At 45.0% G+C, this 12,540-nt stretch overlaps 1 protein-coding gene across 7 annotated transcripts in view; it reads left to right on the plus strand.

Annotated features, from left to right (window-relative positions):
- MICAL2 (microtubule associated monooxygenase, calponin and LIM domain containing 2) overlaps positions 1-12,540 on the plus strand; it is a 113,036-nt gene that overhangs the window by 8,736 nt on the left and 91,760 nt on the right. Inside the window, exon 1 of one of the 7 annotated variants that reach the window (XM_015630691.3) lies at positions 1,671-1,829. The exons of 1 other annotated variant lie outside the window; for it this stretch is intronic. The gene's annotated coding sequence lies outside the window, so the exon portion shown is untranslated. Of the gene's footprint in view, positions 1-1,670; positions 1,830-12,540 lie in introns of those variants that run through there. 5 more of the 7 variants (XM_015630689.3, XM_015630692.3, XR_001522134.3 and 2 more) reach the window with 5 other exon arrangements.

The following is a 12,540-nucleotide window of genomic DNA, read 5'->3' on the forward strand; positions in this document are numbered from 1 at the left end:
GGAGATGATGTGGCTCTGGGAGAGGTGGCTCTAGGAGATGATGTGACTCTGGGAGAGGTGGCTCTGGGTGCTGGCACAGGCACAAGGAGCAGTGCCAGGCACCAGGAGCTTGGCAGAGCTGGGTGCTGGCCCCTCACCTGGACAGAAGGGTTTCCTCTGGGTTTCCTTCCCAGCTGGGAGTGAAAAGTCACAGTGGAGCATTCAGCTCTGTGTGTTCATGTGGGAAAGGAGAGCCATGAGCTTTCTGTCTCACACTTACCTATGCCAAAATGCAAAGGGTGGTGCTGTTTTCTCTCTGTTTTCTTTGTGACTGAGGAAAGAGTTGTGATTGTTTGCTGAACACATTCACACAGAGGGCTCCAGCACTGCTGAATGGAGCGCTCAGAGGGCTCCAGCAGAATTTCTGATGCTATTTCATGACAACTGCAGGAGTTTGACATCTTAAGGCCCTATTTATGCATTTAGATACAGACCACCACACCTGGCTGTGGCTATTTCCTCAGCTCCTGCCTGACTTACTGACTGATGGTATTAGTATCTCATGTGTAGAAGCACCTTCAAACTCAGGTATGGAATCAAAGCATGTCTCCCAATTAGTTTAGCCATTAATAGAGAGCAAAAAGAGCTATATGGCTGTTCCAGAGTGAGAATATGGCTGTTTCAGAGCCAGACAAGATGTTTTTGTGTGTTGCTCACAATACTCTTCCCTTACAGAGGTTAGTCTGAGGTTCCACCTGGCACTCAGTAAAATACATGAATAACTTAATGCTGTGTTTGACAGAGTTCCTTGACTCAGTTTTTTCGATGGCAGCACCTGTATGCATCCTTCAGGTGGTTTCAATATGAAACTTCAGCCTTTTATCACGAAGTTTTGTGGATACTGACCCAGAACTTGATAGGATACATGTTTGTGAGGCAACTTGGATTGTTGGAAATCTTGAGCCAATAGAACTACAAACACTGGCTTCTGAAAACCAGCTGTGAAATTATCTAAGTGTCTCTCTCAGTTCCTTCATTTCCAAGATAAATCCAGGAATGGCATACATAGTACAGCAGATTTACATTTGCACACAAGATTTAATTTAGAGGTAAATATTAATGCAGATACATCAAAGTTTTTTTTTTTCTTTAATGGTTCTAGTGAACAAAGAATGTGAAGAGTTAGTTTTCAGTTTTATTTGCTCTACTGAAGTAGCAAAGGAGGGCAGGGATTTCCTTGCCTCATCAGCTGTTATCCAGCCAATAGCCCAACCCACAGGCAGAATTTACTGAAAGTGTGGGCAAGAGAGAATTACTGGGACTCCTGCAAAACCAGCTTAGCTCATGGCTTTGTCCAACTTTCCTGCTAGGTTTCAAGAGGCATTGTAAGGTTGTGATCAATGCTTCTGATGAGTTCATGAAGCCATCACTACATTTAGTTTTAATGACTGTTTCTCTAATGAAAAAAAATACACCTTTGTTATACTAAGAAGCACCTCATGTTTTGAATCCAAATTTTCTACATTTCTTTTGGGTTTTGTCTGTTGTATAATATTTAGCTGGGATATTTTGCCAGTCACAGGGCTGAAATAAGTGTTTCTTTTAATTTTGGGGGAGGAGGTGAGGTCAAAACAGTGCTTTCTTCTTTTTGGCTGGTGATTCTATTATGATTATAATGATGATTCTGATTTCTTCGGGAAGAATATCCAGAGGAGTGAGAGCTTTTCTCTTTTCTGCCAGGTCTGGGGAATTTAAAATGAAAAGTAATAGATTATTTTGGACTTCATCACTAGAAGCTGGTATTGGCAACGTAAATACCACCTCCCACAATTCGAATGACGTAAAAAAAGGTAACATTTACGTTAATTATTTAATTACCAAACAGATCTGTATTCACATGGAGAGTCTCCATTAAGTGTATCTGCATTCCCTTTCTATTTTTGGCAGTGGGATCCCCATTTCTGATATTTCTTACCTGATAAAGTTTTATCTTCCAGAGAGTGTTTGTAGCCCCTGTCCTGTGGGAAGAGCTGCTTTGCATCTCTTCACATGGTGGTTTTTTTTTTTTTAATTGGTTAAATTTAATTTAATTTTATTTTTTTTTAATTTAATTTTTTAAAATTGGTTTAATTCTCCAACTTCATTTGCAGCTCTCTGCCCTTCCCGTATTCCCCGGTGGGTGGGAGGGGGAGGTAAGGAGAGGTGCTTTATTTCCAGAATTTTGGCTGGGTGCTGGCATAGCCAGTTGGTGTTCAGTCATGCTGGGGTGAGTTTCACGTGGCAGGTGAGCCCTGCCCTGCTGTGCCCGTGCCATCGGACACGGCTGTGTTTGGCTGGTGGCACTGGTGCTCCAGTGATAACCTTGCCAGTCTCAGGGCAGGTGCAGACAGCTCGGCCTTTTCCTTGTGTGGCACATTTCAAAATTGCACTCAAGGTGCTGTGACCTGAAGCTTTTGCTCGGTGTCACTTACAGAGCTGTGGTCAGCTTCTGGCAGAAAGTGTGGGAGTGGCAGAGAGACTCGGGCCAAAGGTTCTTCTTCCTGCCACCAAAATTGTATTTTGCCTTTACCTGTTCCTTTTCTCCTCTAAGCCTGTATTCTAGATTATGTTCTTACTGCTTTTGGTTAAACTTCCAGCAGTGAAATTGTCAGCTGGGGGCTGAGAGGTGCACTGGGGTGTGCAGCCTCACAGGGATCAGAAATACAGGGCGTAGGGTAGAAAGGGGAGAAAACCACCTGTAATTGTGTAGGTATCTATTGCTAAAACCTGGGCTTTCTGTCTGGGAGTGCAGGGACATTGTGTGTGTTGTGTTTAACCCCAGAAGTGTCCATGTCTGTGCAGGCACACTGTTTGTCAGAGCTGGCTGCACTCTCCCCTCTGTTCCCAGCGTGTTTCCTCTCCAGCTCCAGCCTGGAGTGCTGAAGCCACACTGGCAGTGGCTGTGCTGGATGTCCTTGTTGTGATCCTTGCCCCTGCCTGCCGGGCTCTGCCTAAAGCAGATTTACTCAGCTGACCTCTTAACCCGCTGGGGATGATCGGAGCTGTGCCAAAGAGCTGCCAGACGAGACGAGGTGACTCGAGTGGCCCTGCCAGCAAAGGTGAAAGGAGCCAGCACCCAAGAGCAGCTGCCCCAGCAGCAAGATGGGCTGGAAGGGGCCTGGGCAAAGCTGTCAGCTTCTGTTTTTGGAAAGCAAAAGTGCTCTCTGCCTGGTGCTGCACTCACCTGAAAATACTGGGGTGAGCTGTTGGTGTGCTGCTGAACGCTGCCTGCCAAGATGCCTGGGGGAAATGGGCTCTGCACAAGTTGATTCATAATTAGTTGATATGCTGGATATTAGGAATCCAGTGAAGTGCTGCCTTCTGCACTTCTTTCCTAGCAATCTCCCTGAGACTGTTTATATATTCATGGGCAGTGTAAGGAGGGTTGTGGTGGCCAACTCAACATCTGTAACTTGTACCTCTCCACAACTTTTTTAGTCTTCTTTTATGCAAACCTATGGCATCTTTTGTCCAGTGAAGAAAACAGGATTCTTGCACTTTTAGCTTGTCCTGCCAATCACAGAGAGCTAGGAATAAACTATCCTGGATGTCTTTGACTTAGGCATTAGGGCACCTGGTAAGCAAGCCCTGGTTTCCAAGGCTTTTGAGGCTTTTCTCAGTTCTCTTGTGCTGCTCCCCCAGGCAGGGCCCTGGTTGTGTTCCCTGCCAGGACTGGTGGTCCAAAGCACAGGGGTGGAGGAGCCCCCACCCTGTGTGCTGTAGGGAGGTGGAATTCTGATTGTGGAGCACAGATGAAGTATCAAATGAAACCCAGCAGAAGTTTCTCCTCAAGGCTCCACATCACTGGTGGCAGCAGGAGCTGGGGTATGTGCTCACAAGCCAGATGCTGTACTGTTCCCTGGCTGTGTGTGTGGTTCTGGGCACAGTTGGAGGTGGCAGGTCCATCTGGCTGGAGAGGATCCCATTTTCCCCAGACACAGACTGGTGTGTCCCATGGAGAGCTGCAGTGGAGGGAATTGCCTGAAGTCCCCAGGCTCAGTGAAGAGTCGTGCTCAGTGTGGCTTTGGGAGGAACAGGAGGTGTGGGAGCCCCAAGGGGACAGGGATGTTCCCCCTGTGCTGGGGAGGTCTGTGCTGCTCACAGGAGCCTGATCAGTGCTCTGTGCTGGCAGGAACGAGGACAGGGCTAAAACCTCTCGTGCTGTACCTCAAGGAAATGGATTGACTCAGTGACTGCTGCACTCACTTCCAGACTTCTCTTCACAAGGTTTCCTGATTTACCAATGCATTATGGAAATACCTGGCATATGAGGGGTTTTTTATGTTGTTCTGCTACCTTGTTTTCTTGTTTTTTGATGGGGTTCTTTTAATGTTTTTTTTAATGTTTTTTTTCCTTTTGCTACTGGTGTGAGTTTTCTTTTAGGTATTATCTGGCTGTGCTATGACTTGCACACAAAAGAAAGCACTGTTTCTTGAAATTTTTGCTTCCAGAGCTGATATAAATACCCTTTAACCTTCACCTGAGATTTAGTTTTTATGTTGACTCAATTCTTTTTTCCCTTGATGGGGGTGAGCTCATAACATACAAATTGTATCCATTTGGACCTGGTGTGCCAACTGTCCCAAAGTTTTTAAATGCAGTGTATCACTGGCTTGATCTCTTTGGTAATCCAAGTAGCAGTTCCAGGCAATTGTATGTGGGGGGGTGATAAAATATATTAAAAAAATCCCTGTCTGGGTAGAAAAGCTGAGTTTCTGTGCTGTTTCCATGGGTTTCTGACCTCTCAGAGCCTGTGTAGTGAGCTCCAAGGATGTCCTACTTTTGAAAGATGCTGCAACAAAGCCTGTTCTGTGCATATGACTTTTGGGCACCGGTTGTGTTGGTATTTAATCACAGTGCTAATACAGTATTAGGGCATTAGCCAACTCCTTATTCCTGGTAAAGTAAATCTTGATAACTGGAGCATAGATAAAGATCTGGTTACACATTTCAGTGAAATAAAAGCAATACTGTTTACCTGAGTGCAGAAGAGAGGGAGAAATATGTGCTAATATAGAAACAGAATGAAATCCAAGCCAACATAAGGTCTCAGGCTCAGTAACAAAATATTAAAAAAAAAATAAAATCATATTTGTAAAGTGAGGAATTAAATGGCATTTCTTTAGTGAACAGTTTAGATTCACACATTTTTGTCTTCATCCTTTTTCTGAAGGTCAGTTCTCTTTTTTTCCTTCTTGGTCTCTAAATTTTTTCCTCCTTGGTCTCTATAAATTGGGAAATACTAAAGCTGTTTGAAATATATATTAATGAACTGTAATAATGAAACCCATTTTCAGTGTCTTCAGTTGGTTTGCTTTGTGTGGGCACATGGGATGAAGGGATTCTGGGCTTCCTGACCAGCAGCTGCATAAAAACTCCCAGTGTTCTGACAGTTCCCATTCCCCAGTCCCTGCTCTTGGAATTGAGGGAGGAACGTGGTGCTCAGGGGATCAGCGGTGAGGGCTCAGCTAAAGCAAAACCAGCTTGACCCAAGAGGTTTTTTGCAAACCACCTGCCTTCCTAAATTGTTGTTTTCTCTAACAAAGGCAGTTCTGATCAGCACCTCGGGGACCAGTCCCCTGTGAAGCCAGAAGCAGTTAATCCCTTCCCTTTCTGCAAATGACAGGCTGGCTGAGAGATGGGCACCAAAGCAGCTTTAGCTCCTGTAGCTGGAGGAAGAAACGTGATCCCTTCTCTCCTGTGCCCTGGAAACAGCACCCACAATGAGCACGGTGCAGTCACACATGGCAGCGTTTCAGGATCCCCAGGCAGCTGTGGCTGCTGCACCTAACTCATGGCAATATATGGGAATGGAGAGACAGCACTGCCTTCAGCCTTTGGGTCTGGATACCTGTGATGGTTCTGCACTAACACAGCTCTCCAAATGCACCCCTCACGTTGCCTTTCAGCTATGTGTGCTGATGCTGCCCACAGATGTGTGCTTTCACCAAGAGATTTTGGCTCTTCTGTACAGTAAAGTGGATGTTAGGACTAGATGACAGTGAGAAAAGTTACCCTTTAGAAAAAATCCACGTTGTCCTTTGCCCTGGAACTTTAAAAGGCCTTGCATTCCTGCTGTCTGCAGTGAAATACAGGGACGTGATAAAATAAGATTTCCAAATGAATGGATGACTAATGAAGAGCATGATGATAACATCTACATATTACAGCACAGGCCATTCAGTTTGGGACATGACTGGAAGCAAATGACCATTGTTGCATAAAAACTTCAATAGAGAAGGTGCAACCACCTCTGACCTTCAATACTGTTGACAGGACTTACATAGAGAATTTAAACCTTAGGCTTCTGGAGCCAGGCTGTGTGATGAACAATTACTATCAACAAAGGATTTTTTGGTATTTCACAGTTTCTAGTAAACTTTTCTGTGCTGGAGAAGATGAATCATAATTCAATCTTGACTATATCTCAGCTTGCCTTGTGAAAACAGTGATGCCTTTGTCATCCCTCTTGTTGTTGGTTAATGATGTTCTGCCTTCAGAGTTGTTGTTTTTTTAAATTTCTTGATGGGACTGTTTCCTAGCATATTACTCCCATGGGGTTTTTTTTGGTTGTTCTTGTTTTTTTTTGGGGTGGATGTCCCAAAACTAATATTTCAGGATGTATTCCATAGCCTGAGGTTTTTCTGCAGCAGAAATGGATCATGTTTTTGTAACTCTCTTGGCATCTTTATTTGGGTTTTTTTAATACTTTGTTTTTCTTCATTTTTTTGGGAAGTCTGGGCAGAGGGAGGGTAGAAATTGTCCTGCACATTTTCTTCCAAAAATACTGTTTCTACTTTCGGAAACTATGTCTTTTCCAATCTCTTCTGGTAACTGTGGGTCCAGTTTACAAGGACAAAAAACATAAAACAGATACAAAGCTAACACTAGCTTTCTTTCTGGTTTTGTCTTTTTATGTAAATGCTCCTTGGAGCAGAGTTTGGTGTTTAATCTGCTTTGCCATCACCCTCTGGCTGACTCGTCTGGGTGAGGCTTCTCAGCTCTCCCCTGCTGTTCCATGGCCGGTGGTTGGTGGTGAATTGGCATTGCTGCACCCAAGGAACCTATCATTTCCAACTCAAAACTGCTTCTGGCCTTCTCTGGTTCTTTAACTTTGTGTTTCCCATGGATTTCAGAGTGACTGATAACACTGGTGTCCCAGTAAAACACAGGAAGAACTGAGTGCTACCTTGTGTTAAAAAAAAATTTAAAAAATTACAGGGATGGAATGTGTTGATTCCTAAGAACGTGTGTGTGTGCATCTGAAATACTGCCCAGAATGTTTCACTTCTTTGATCATTGGCAAAGCAATCCTGTCTGTGTTTTCAATGGATTAATCCTCGCTACTGATCTGGAAGTCTGATGTCTACGGATGAGGGCAGCTCTGCCAAAGGAATTATTGTGGGCTGGAGCCCCGAGGCTCCTGCAGCCCCAGTGCCGGCTCTTTGTTCCTCTTGGGTAATTGCCACAGCCCCAGGAGCCAGAGGGACATCCTGGAGAGCAGGGATCTGCAGAGCCCTGCTGGGAAAGATGATCTGAAACACACTCCTCAGAGCTCTCGGTGCATCTCTGCAAAAACTAACACTGGTGCTGTTCTTCTTCTCCCCCAAGACATAACCTGCTTCAGCACAGCTGTAATTTCATAGTTTAGCTTCAAAAAACCCTGAACAAATATTGATTTCCTTCCTCACAGGAATCCAGGGGAGAAACAAAAGGCAGCCTTGCTTTGGCATCCCGAGTGTTCTCTGAGGGCACTTTTTGGTGTCTCCGGCTGATGTTTTTGGGCAGCTCTCAGAGCAGCAGCATTGCTGCTCTTTGTGGCTTTCTGGCTTGGGAGAGATGGCAGTGAGGGGACAGACAGGCCGTGTCTGGGTGTCAGGTGGCTTCAGGGATTCAAAGAAGGTGGCATTCTTTGTCCCTTGCTCCCTCTGGGGTCCACCAGCAATGAGGGGGCCCCTCCTGGGCACTGCAGAGGCACTGGCAGTGCCACGTTGCTGTGGCAGTTCATGGCCTGTCTTGCTGCCCCATCCTTCATTATTCCTATTCTCAAAGCACCATAAACCAACATCATTTCTGTGATTGCTGACTCAGAGAGTCTGCTTTTTTACTGTTTCATGTGTTTGTTTTCTTTTATGGTGTATTTACATCCATAATTATGTCCCCATGCATTCAAAGGGAAAGCTGTACGAGAGGAGCCAAACGTGGCTCAGTTTTGTTGGTATGGCTTTATATGTACCAGGATTCTGCTGACAGGGCTCTATCAGCTGCAGGGTATGCTTTTACTTGTCTTCCTCATGGTCACAGTTGTGCCATCTAAGTTGTGCCCACGACCTGAGGGTGAGGGACAGGGAGGAGGACACAGGGCTGTGAGAGAAGTGGGATGTTGATGTTCCCAGTGGTGGCTGGGCAGGAGTGGTGCCAGACTTCCTTCTCCATCATCCTCTCGTGCTGCCCATCCCTGCTCAGTGTGTCTGGCCCTGCCATCTCCCTGCTGCTGTGATTTTGGGAATTACTTGCTCTCCAAGCTAGTCTGGCTCAGTGTTCCAAACACCCTATTGAAAGCAGAAAATCTTGGGCTGATCAAAAGACAGCCAGCATTGCCTGTTCTGTGATTAATATCAACGCTGTTCCAGCTTGTGAGCTTGAAATTATAATGTCACTATAGGAAAAGAAAGGCAGGAGTTTCAAAGAGCTTAAAGATTGTCCTTTAAATTGTTTTCACTGAGACTACATCTGTGGCATCTTTCTAGCTTAAATAACAGGTGCCTTTTCTTAAGAGGTGTGCTTTCTTGTAGCCTATGTTACCCTTCTGCTATACTGTCTTCTTTCGTGCTTGTGATCCTAACCTAGGGAAACATCAGCATAAACTTTCTGCTGTTGTTTATATTGTGTTTCTGATCTGCTGCAACAGAGCTGAAAAATGTTCTTCCTCAAAACCAGTCTAAACAAGAGTCAGGTTTTAATATCTTGTTTATGCATAGCATTAACCCCAAATGAGTGTGGTAGAATCACCTACAGTTACCTTTGAAGATGCAGACTATATGGAAACTTGGGACTTTGCAGCAGAGCTTTTAGCAGCCCTGTAAAAAATAATTTTTAAGTACTTTCTGTGACCTGCACAGAATAAGAATTGAGCTAGAGACATTTCTTCTTAAAACCATTGGACTTGAAGGTTTAGTTACAATTTGCACTGGTGTAGCTACAACAACATTGCTTTAAAATAAAAACCAGAAAGTTTCTTTATCTGCAGGGCAGATAAAATCCCACAGATAGGTCATTTTATTTTGTGCTTCCTGTGAACATATGTAAAATATCCAGTGCCAAGCCTTAGTGTAGTGGTGCTCATGTTTCCAGCTGTATTTTCTCGTGGCAGTTTCCAGCTGCAGCAGGTTGAGTGGGCACAGCAGCACTTGTTGGAAGGGCTGTGTTTGAAATGTCTCATGTAACCACTGCAAAACAAAAACACTGTAAAAAAGCGTGTTCAGTAACCTTGGGAGTGAGTTCATGGGCACACAGTGATCAGTAGGAGCTGCTTTGGATTCCATACTTGGCCTGGAAAGTTATTTTGCAGGAGTTCTGGGGAAGTTGGCTTTTTATAAAAATGCAGCAGAGTAGTCTGGCTGTTTACAGAGACAGTTTTTGGGGCTTTGTTCAGAAGCAGCTCCCTTGCACTGATGTTTCTGGTAGGAATGGGCACCTTAAGGAATGGGCTGCCTTTCTGTCACCAGCACAAAACTGGTGTGTCAGACCACCATGCTTTTAACCAGGTTTACAAGCAAAGCAAACGAGAGCTTCACTTGTCACCAGAATCCCATATTCTTATTTCCTTTTATGTCATTTTTAGGACAATGTGCAAAGAAACCAAACCACCAAAAAGCTGTGTTTCCTCCAGATAGAAATGTTTACATTTAAAATGGTCTCCAACAAAAACAAAGTGCATCATGGTGGAAAGTGAGCAGAAAAACTCAGGAGGTCCTGTAACATGGCCAGTTTCACTTGCAAATTTCACTTTTTGTGATGGTATTGATCTGTTAGACAGTCCAGTCAGGGGGAGAGGCAGCAGAAATGTACTTTGCACGGATGGTGAGGAAGGGCTGGCGTCGATGACTGCTGTGATTACCAAACATTGCAGATCACAGTCTTGTTTCTGTTGTTGTTTGTAACCTTAAGCCAACAATAAATGTATTGTATCCTGCATGCCAAACGTGGGGTCTTAATAAAAGAATTTTTTCTTGGTAAACATGGCAGAATTAGGGCTGTATTGAAAATGGAATCAGGATTAGTGCTGTTGAAATGCTAGGAATTTAATCCTTTTCCAATCTGCCCGAGGAACATGTTCTCAAGTATTAGAAGGAGTGCATTAAGGGACTAAGGAAGAACTTGAGTGCTTCAAGTTTGAATTAAATTAGAGTTGTTCTCATTCCAGTGGGACAAATAAGCCAAAAGAGGCTTTTAATTTTTGTGGCTAGTACCTCCAGACCTTGCTGACAAGCAATTTGTATGGTGCTGCTGTCAGAAAGTTATTTCCCTGTAATGACTCCTGCATGCCAGCTTCTTGCTCAGCTTGCTGCTCACAGGTGCCACGTGCAGATGTGAACCAGCTCCCTATATCCATCCCACTAGAGATCCTTGGTGCAATTGCCCTGTCACTGGAGCTGCTTTTTTCAGTATTCTCAAGATCATTTGGAGTAGCAGAGCTTGTTTTGCTGACAGGAAATATCAGCCAAGACTGGAGACATTAGCTTTGCTATGGATAAATAAACGTGTGCACGTGCCATTGCCTTAACTTCTGCTTTCTCTCTGCCCCTTTTGCACTGCTTTCCTTTTAGCTGTAACCAGATCTTCACTTTCTTCTGGGGCAGCCAGCAGGCATGAGCAGCACTTCTCAGCTTTCCTTATCTGACATTCCTGCTGGGCTGGCTGGAGGCAAAAGGGAGGCAGGGATAACTTCTGAAGTGGAGGGGCCAGTGAAGCAGAGCCCTTCTTCCCCACTTTGTGCCCTCCAGAGGCTCCTGCAGTGCCATGGGGAGCTGTGTGGAAGGCCAAGCTCTTGTGTGTGCTCAGTACACCATGCAGGGGACCTGAAATGGCAGTTCTTGTGTCTCACCCATGGACATTTCACTTCTGACTTAAAAGAACTGTGTGTCCAGCCTATTTCTGGCTCCCTCCTTCTGTTCCTGTCACTGACCCAAATTTTTACTGTACCACATCAGTGAAGTTTCAAATACAATGCATTTTATTTTTGGATTGTGCTACTAGAAGGAAGTTCAAAAGTCATTGCAAAAAACACAGTTTGCAGTTTCAGCATCAATACTCACCTTGACGAGATTTTTGGCTCTGTATTTCATCCCTAGAGTGATCTATATGATGAAGGACATAAAAGGATAAATGATAATATTCTAAGAACTCAAGTACTTTGCCAAACATTGTTAATTTTTCTGCTACAGGTAAGCTGTTAATGCATTGCCTCATAGCTCTTTGAGACAGTTACAGCACAGGAAACTTTAATTATAGGCAAGAATGACCCTGTTGAACTTCTTATCCGTATTGCATTGCTCCTAGTGAGTTATATACAGTACTGCAGTGAAATATCAGTGACTTCTCAGGAAGAAATGCATACTTTTCCATCAGCTGCATATACTTAGAGAACCATCTTCAGCTCTGTCATCTGTCAACACAGTGTTCATGCCAAAAAAAAAAAAAACCAAAAAGGAGAAAATAAGTGGTGTTTCCAGCAATCCAGAAACCTTAGTAACCAGAGTCTCCTGTCTCATCCTGCTTTTTTGACCACAAAATGTTGCTTTTTTGGAGACTATGACCTCTGACACAGCAAGGAGAAATGCTTCACTGGTGAGCAAATGTCTCTACTGAGCTGCCACTCCTCAGTTTTTCAGTGTGGGCAAGATGGGAGTGTGTTGGAAGTTCCTGAGGAGATTTTGTGTCCAGAAAAAAGAGTCTCCATCTCTGTTAGGTGGTGCTGGAGAAGGGAGGTTTGAAGGCTGGAGAAGGTGTCCTGCCTGCCCTCCCCAGTGGAGAGGCAGAGGAAGGCCAGGCCAGGCCTGTGTGTGCACAGCACCTTCTTCCACTCCATGCTGGAGGTGTTTCTGTCCCTTCCCTTGGTCTGCAGTGGGTCCTGCCTTGTCCTCACTGTTGTCAGCACTGCCACACGCTGCTTTTCTTCTTTGGTCGGTTCAGACACTGCTCTCCTGTCTGAGCTGTGCTCTGGCCCCACTTCCCTGCTGGACAGCAGCAGCTGAGGCCATGAACTGTGGTCTCTGTGAGCAGAGAAAGGCCCTGAGTTCAGGGCTTGTGACCACACTCGCTGCACCAGGAGTTTCCTCTGGAGACAGCAGTGTTGTGAGGCACTGCAGTCTGGGGGAGCTGAGGGGACAGCAGGGAGGGACAGCTGGACAGCCCTGCTGGGTCCCACGAGGGTGTGAGGTGATGGGGCTGGGTCCCACGAGGGTGTGAGGTGATGGAGCTGGGTCCCAGCAGGGTGTGAGGTGATGGAGCTGGGTCCCA

This window comes from Parus major, chromosome 5 (genome assembly GCF_001522545.3).
Source record: "Parus major isolate Abel chromosome 5, Parus_major1.1, whole genome shotgun sequence".
Taxonomy (NCBI): Eukaryota; Metazoa; Chordata; class Aves; order Passeriformes; family Paridae; genus Parus; species Parus major.